Source organism: Hibiscus syriacus, unplaced genomic scaffold, assembly GCF_006381635.1.
Source record: "Hibiscus syriacus cultivar Baekdansim isolate YM2019G1 unplaced genomic scaffold, ASM638163v2 tig00006850_pilon, whole genome shotgun sequence".
Lineage (NCBI taxonomy): Eukaryota > Viridiplantae > Streptophyta > Magnoliopsida > Malvales > Malvaceae > Hibiscus > Hibiscus syriacus.
In genome coordinates this window covers 144,541-151,767 of record NW_024062113.1, presented here as the reverse complement: position 1 = coordinate 151,767, position 7,227 = coordinate 144,541, and positions in this window count along the sequence as shown.

Here is a 7,227-nt window from a genome sequence, read left to right as displayed (position 1 = left end):
GGAACCTGAAGTTTATAAAATTACAAAGGGTAAATTACACAAATAGTCACTAATATTTGAGTAAAATTTTGTTTTTCCACTAAAGTTTCAAAAGGGTTAAATTTTTTTACCCCTAAACTTTTAATTTAATTGACATTTATCAAGTTTGAAGTCCAATTTACCTATCCATGCACTCATTTGGAGGTTTTAAGTGAGATTTGATAAGCTTACCAATCAGAAGCAAGAACAGTGTGGCCGGTGAAGTTCGGAAAACTTGTTTACTCTCTCAATCATGTAGACGAATTATGTTCAAACTAAAATGTTGGGGACATGCAATTAATATGTAAACAAAACTGTGGAGTACAAGGAAATATGGCCAAAAAAGGGTGACAGAACAGTGAAGAGTGAGAAGGAAACAATGGAGAAGAAGGAGAGAATGACAACAAATGATGAGCTTGAAATGAACCATTTATTATAGGTAAACATTGGGGAAATATTTGTGTTTTGGGTAAACAATGGAGAACATCGAGCTTTTTCAAACCGGATTCCACCAAGTCGGATCACGGGGGAGAGTCCTTGGAGGTGGTTAGGGATAGGCATGGGTCGGGTTTCGACCAACCCAACCCGAACCGAACCCGACCTGATTTTTGAGAGAAAATCCGAACGAACCGACCCGACCCAAAATAATAATAAAATATTATTTTTATTCAATAAAAACAATAATTTAATTGAAAAAAATAATATATAGAAATATATTATTAATTATTTTTAAATATATAAGGTAAAATTATATTTTTTTTCGGGTCGAATCGAGTTGGGTCCATGCCCATCCCTAGAGGTGGTGGTCTATGGAGCTCAATTGGAAAGGTTGTTCTTCGAGTCAGGCGGTGACAAACGATCCTCGAAGCTGTTGTTCTTTATGAGCTTGTAGGTGAGGTGATGGACAGAAACGGCGGAGACAGTCAGAAGCCGACACAAGTGTGGGTAGAGTTTTGGTTTAGATGAAATATTAAAAAAATGGTGTATCAATAATTTAATTTGCCCCTAAATTATTTTGGATTTATAAAAAGACTCATATAATTAGTATTTTATTCAAAATTCATGGGTTAAAATAAAAATTAAAAAATTTTACTAATGGTATCACGTTAACAATCCGTTAAAGCTCTAATGATAATTAACCCTCAGTGACCTCATCTTAATTAAATAAAAATGAAAATGACAAAATCTTAATCAAACAAAACGAACGCGACCAAAATTTAATGAGAAAAATAGACAAACGCAATCAATCCTGGAGTATACCCTTAATATATTTATAAAAAAAGTCAATAATCTCTATAATAAGTGATTAAATTTCTCAATTGAAATTTTTTCTGCTCAGTAGTAATCGTTAAAAAACAATTATAATTAGTAACCCAAAGTTAATATTGCATGTCAAAAATAATTATATATATTATATACTTACGTAGATCGGAAAAGTGACATCCGATTAAATTATGTTTAGTTGTAATATATTATATTTAAAATAATTAATTAAATTAGTATAACAAGTTAATTTCAAATTAATTTATTTTAAAATTATAAAAAATTTAAAAAATTAAACATGCGAATAATGGATTTATATAAAATTATTTTTTAATATCAAAACTTTTAACTTTATATTTTAAAATTACTTTCATGAAAATTTTATTTTATGATATTAAAATTTATAAAGAGATTTATTCAGAAAAATTCTACTTAAAAAGTTAAATGTTGAATTTGACAAGTATTGAATTTAAATTGTAACAATTATTTGATATTATTACAACTGTTGGAAATTAACCATGGTTTAAAATGGAAATAGAATATGATAGTACATAGAAAACTAGTTTTATACAAATTAACCATGGTTTAAAATGGAAATAGAATATGATAGTACATAGAAAACTAGTTTTATACAACTTAAGTACAGAAAATTTTAGAATCAACGGTGTATATTGAAACACACTATTAATGTGACACACTAACTATACCACTAATTAAATTATTCTTATTAAATAAAAATTAAAAATTCCAATGACCTATAAATAATTAATCATTTATTAAAATATATTTTTGTTTCTAATAATAATATAATTCAATCATGATGGCACTGTTGCCCATTGTATTCCTCTTGGCTTTACCACTGATTCGGCTGGACTGGGTTAACTAGACTGACATGAATGTTTATTAATCTTTGTTGCCATGTAAATTGTTATTGTTGTTATGACTGAACTATATTGTTGTAAATTCTTATCTAATTCGTTACTCATGGTTAAATTATGTTGCTGACATTTTAGCTTTCAAAGCTGAAAAAAATGCTCATAATTTAATCATATTAGCAACATTTAGATATTCTAAGATAAATAAAGCTCAATGAAGAAATTTCTGGTAATAAAATTGAGCTTTTAACCTTATAAAATATTTGCTATAAAATATGAGAACTTAAATTTTAACATAAATTTATTTAGTTGATTTTATTATAATTTTAGTGTACTAAGTTGTAATAATTTTAATTTCTACATTTATAAATCTTGTTAAATTCAGTATTTATAAAGCTATTAAATTTTTTAATCTCATATTATAATATTATCATACATAAAATAATATTTAAATATATATATATATATATAGAGCTTTTAACCTTATAAAATATGTGCTATAAAATATGAGAACTTAAATTTTAACATAAATTATTTAGATGATTTTATTATAATTTTAGTGTACTAAGTTGTAATAATTTTAATTTCTACATTTATAATCTTGTTAAATTCAGTATTTATAAAGCTTATTTTTTTAATCTCATATTATAATATTATCACATAAAATAATATTTAAATATATATATATATATATATATATTAAAATTTTAATTTAAATTATATTTAAAATTTTAATTAATAATTATGTCGTAATAATGATTTAAATTCATTGATATTTATAATCATTTTATATAATCAAATTTCTAATCTAATAAAATTAATAATTAATAAATAAATCATTTGATAAACCTAATTTAATGATTATACTTAAATATTTTAATCTAATGACAATAATTAATATAGAAATAAAATTTATTTCTCAAATGATTATGATTAAATTTATTAATCTAATGAATATAATTAATAATTTGTTTTAAATAGTAAAGTATTATATTTTATTAACATTATCAATCAAAAGTTATTAATTTAATATAAACTTTGAATATACTTATAGATTACAATTTATAAATATAAAATAAAATAAAATATTAATTTAATGATCATAATTAAACATGTACATTAAATAGTGAATTATTTTATCACACTATAATATCATAAATTCATAATCTCACAACTTTGTCAATTACATCTTACAAGCAAGGTAAATACCAAGTTGACTCAATATCAAATCGACTTAATAACAAGTCGAATCATTTACAGATTGAGTCAATTACAAGGTGTCAAAATGACTTTTCGGGACCAATGACGGATTTTAAAATTGTTGTAAAATTGAGAGTCGCCACCAATCATTTTTAAAGTAGGATTGGACCACATAAAATTGGATAATTTTAATAAAATATATTTGTACTAAAAAACAAGTTTTGGTCTGGGACATAAGAAAATGAGTTCATGAGTCGGTTGCATGTGGAGAAGGATCAACATCCCTACATCGTCCAAAATCAATACATAATCGATTACCAATTGTTTTGAAATTGCAAAGTTATGAGTTCGATGTTTTATTTAATTTATTATATGTTATGAATGTTAATTTGAGAAGGATATTGATTTATTTAAGAGTTAACAACAACCATCCTCGAGCATAAGTGTAGATTTTATCATCAATCCAAATAAATAAACATTGACTTAATAATTTTGAAATCATGATGCACAATTTTAAAAAGATTGTCGATTTACTTCGGGGAAATAATAATAGTCACCCCCGAGCATAAGCAGAGGATATACTATTAATCACTAAATAAATGAACATTGCCTTATTTTTTGAAATCATGGTATGCAATCAAGCAATAAATTATCGAACCTAAATATGCTAAGTGAATTAATTAAGGCTTCATCTAACTAAAGTGGCAAATTATGAATTTTAATGGAGTTAATAGAAGTAAACTTAAAATTAAGGCTCTAATATTAAATCATTATAAATTTTAAACTTTATTAGTCAAGTAATTATAATAGAACCCCAAGCACAAGAGGAGACTATTTCAAGTATTTTTCCTAATTAAACTAATTAAATATTAAAAAATACTAAATCTAAAATTAAGGTTTATCTAAATCAAACATAAATTATTTATTTAAATAACCTAACCGAACTAAATCTAAAATCAAGGCTCTAAATATTAAACCTAAGTAGATTTTAATTTTTTAATCTAATAATTAAAATAGAACTCCGAGCATAAGTGGTGATTATTTTAAATTATTCCTTAATTAATCTAGATGGAGACCTAAATAAAATAATATAATCTAAGGAGTTAATCTAAAGTCAAATAAACTAATATTAGACGAACTTAAACAAGTATGAAAATAATATGAAACAAATAAATAAAAAAACAAATGAATAAATAAATAGTTAATAATAATAAACTACTAAAAAACTAGTTAAAAAAAGGAAACAAAACTAGAATAAACTAAAATTTTAATAAAAAGAATAATAAAAAGGAAAGAAAAGAAACAGTTAAAAGGCATAAGCATGAGTTAAGCTACCAAATTTAGAAGAAAATTAAATTAATTAAAAAATAAACGATTGATTTTAAGGAGAAAATATCAAATTTAAAAGAGATAGCTAATTTTAAGGTAATTTAGACAAATTTATAAAAAATAAAATAATAAATGGTTGAAATTAACTAAAGTAAAAAAATTAATCTAAGAATAATAAATTAGAATAAATGAAAAAACGCATACCTTAATTAGATTATACATGAAAATAAACATAAAAAGAAATTAATGGATACCAATACAAATTAAAATCTGAAATAAAATCAATTAAAAGAAAAAAATGAAAAAATGATCAAATTAGAGAAAATGAAATTAAAGAATTAAATAAATAGAAAATAGAAAATGACTAAATTAAACAAAAAAATTAAGGATCTTGATTTAAATAACCTAAAAAATAAATAAACAACAGAGATTAGTTAGACATAAATTAAAACCCATAAATAAACTATAACAATAAAAATAGTAAAAAGACTAAAATTAAAATATTTGGATAAAAGAAATAAAATAATAAAAGTGACCAACTTGTAATAAGATAAAAACTGGGAGATCGCAGGGATGATGTAACACCCACAGACGATGCGGGGGACCTGATCCGATTCAAGGTGTCACGTTAGGGCCATCGGAGCGACCAACCGTAAAACCCCAGAAAATTAAAATTTATGTTAAGCGCGTAATATCATAAAACAATTTATATATTAAAAATAGAATTTAACATTATCCAAAAAAATAAAACAAATTTTAGACTCATATAAAAAACGGAATACAATCTACATGCCCCCTAATCACATGCACCATACTCCGCAAGCAACGCCGGTGAAACTCATTTACTGATGTCGATAGCTTCACTTGTTTGATTCTTTTAACCTGAAATAGTGAGTAAAAGAGTGATCTTTGGGAAGCTCAGTAATACAGAACTACCAAGTAATGCTAAAGGACATGCAGATAAAAGGAACATCATAAATTTTCTTGTTGACTCTGCCGTCTACAAGTTTTCGTAATGAGCTGAGGTTCCATTGATATTTCATCGAGTAAAAGCCATGAAGATTTCAGTTAATATGAAACATTCAGAGTACAAAGTTTTCAAGAGATCGGAATAGGATGTCTAGTGTGTTCCAACCAAAACCAGTGAAGAGATACAGATCTTTTTAAAATAATAACAGTTTAAAACATATTTTTAAAACATAGTAGAACCCTCCAATTGAACACCTTTATGCAGTTCCCCAGAACTGCATCCATAAGGTCTTACCCTAAGAACAAAACAAATGAGCCACCCTAAGGGAATGCCTTGGGGCATATGGGCCTACCCAAGGGTCACATTAGGTCTGTTAGGATTTACCAACTTTATCAAAGCTGAACCTCCATACTCCAGAATCCTATCCATAGATTATCTAGTAGAAATTAGCTTTAACAGTAAACAGTAATATCTGGATCGTGATCTAGTAAAATCTCGTAAGCATGACAATGAAATAAACCTTATAACTACCTTCCATCCGTACACCATATATAGTCCCATGATTAACCCAATAGAGTGCCTTGGGGCCTGAGAGCCTACCCAAGAAAGTTTCTCAGGGCTCGGAGCCTACCCAAAGGTCACCTTAAGTCTGTAAGGATTTACCAGCTTGATCAGAGCTTAACCTCCATACTCCAACCTACCCAGATAATATCCCAACAAAACAATTCACATAGTAACTAGTAGATTCCATGTTCCATAAATTAGGAACAATCATATTTCTGTGAAAACAGGAAACCAGATAACACATTTCCTATAACCATAGTTCATAAACCAATAGATTTCATGATCCATAAATGAAGAACTATTATATTTTCCAATGAAAATAGGTAACCAAAGTACATATACCATATAGCCATAGTTCATAACCCAGTAAATCAGTAAATCAATGATTACAAAAAATCACATTTAAAATAGGTAAAACATATACATGTTACATAAGGAACACACCAGAGGATCGAGATATTCTTCAGAGCTACTTGTAATCATGAAGGTATTCATAATCTTGTGGATCAGAGTTACTTAAGATTTTAAGTATGACCGGAGTGATTCCATTACTCAAACAAACAAGGGTATTTCAGACATTTTGGTTCTTAGAGAATTTCTCATTAATTTAACGTAATAAGGATATAGTGGTGATTTGAGGTATTCAAGATTATATATTGAATTATCAGGATTTTGAGTCCGATTAAACTACAGATCCCAATATTGCGATACTTGTCAATCATTAGGACTGCGATACTTCACTATTATTCACTTCTTATTACTGACTGCACCAGCTGATCTGATCAATATTAGAATCATCATTGATCAGTTCTTGAGGAGACAAATATGTATTCCGTTTGTATTTATTTCATTTCCACGTTGTAATAGTATCCCAAAATGTCCGACGACTTGAGTCGTGCTCAATAACCTTTAAAGGCAATACATCATTTAGGTTCATCGATGTTCCCATATTATATCCAATGACATTCACTTAATCCAAGTCATAAAGGTATTTAGGTTATCTCGGTA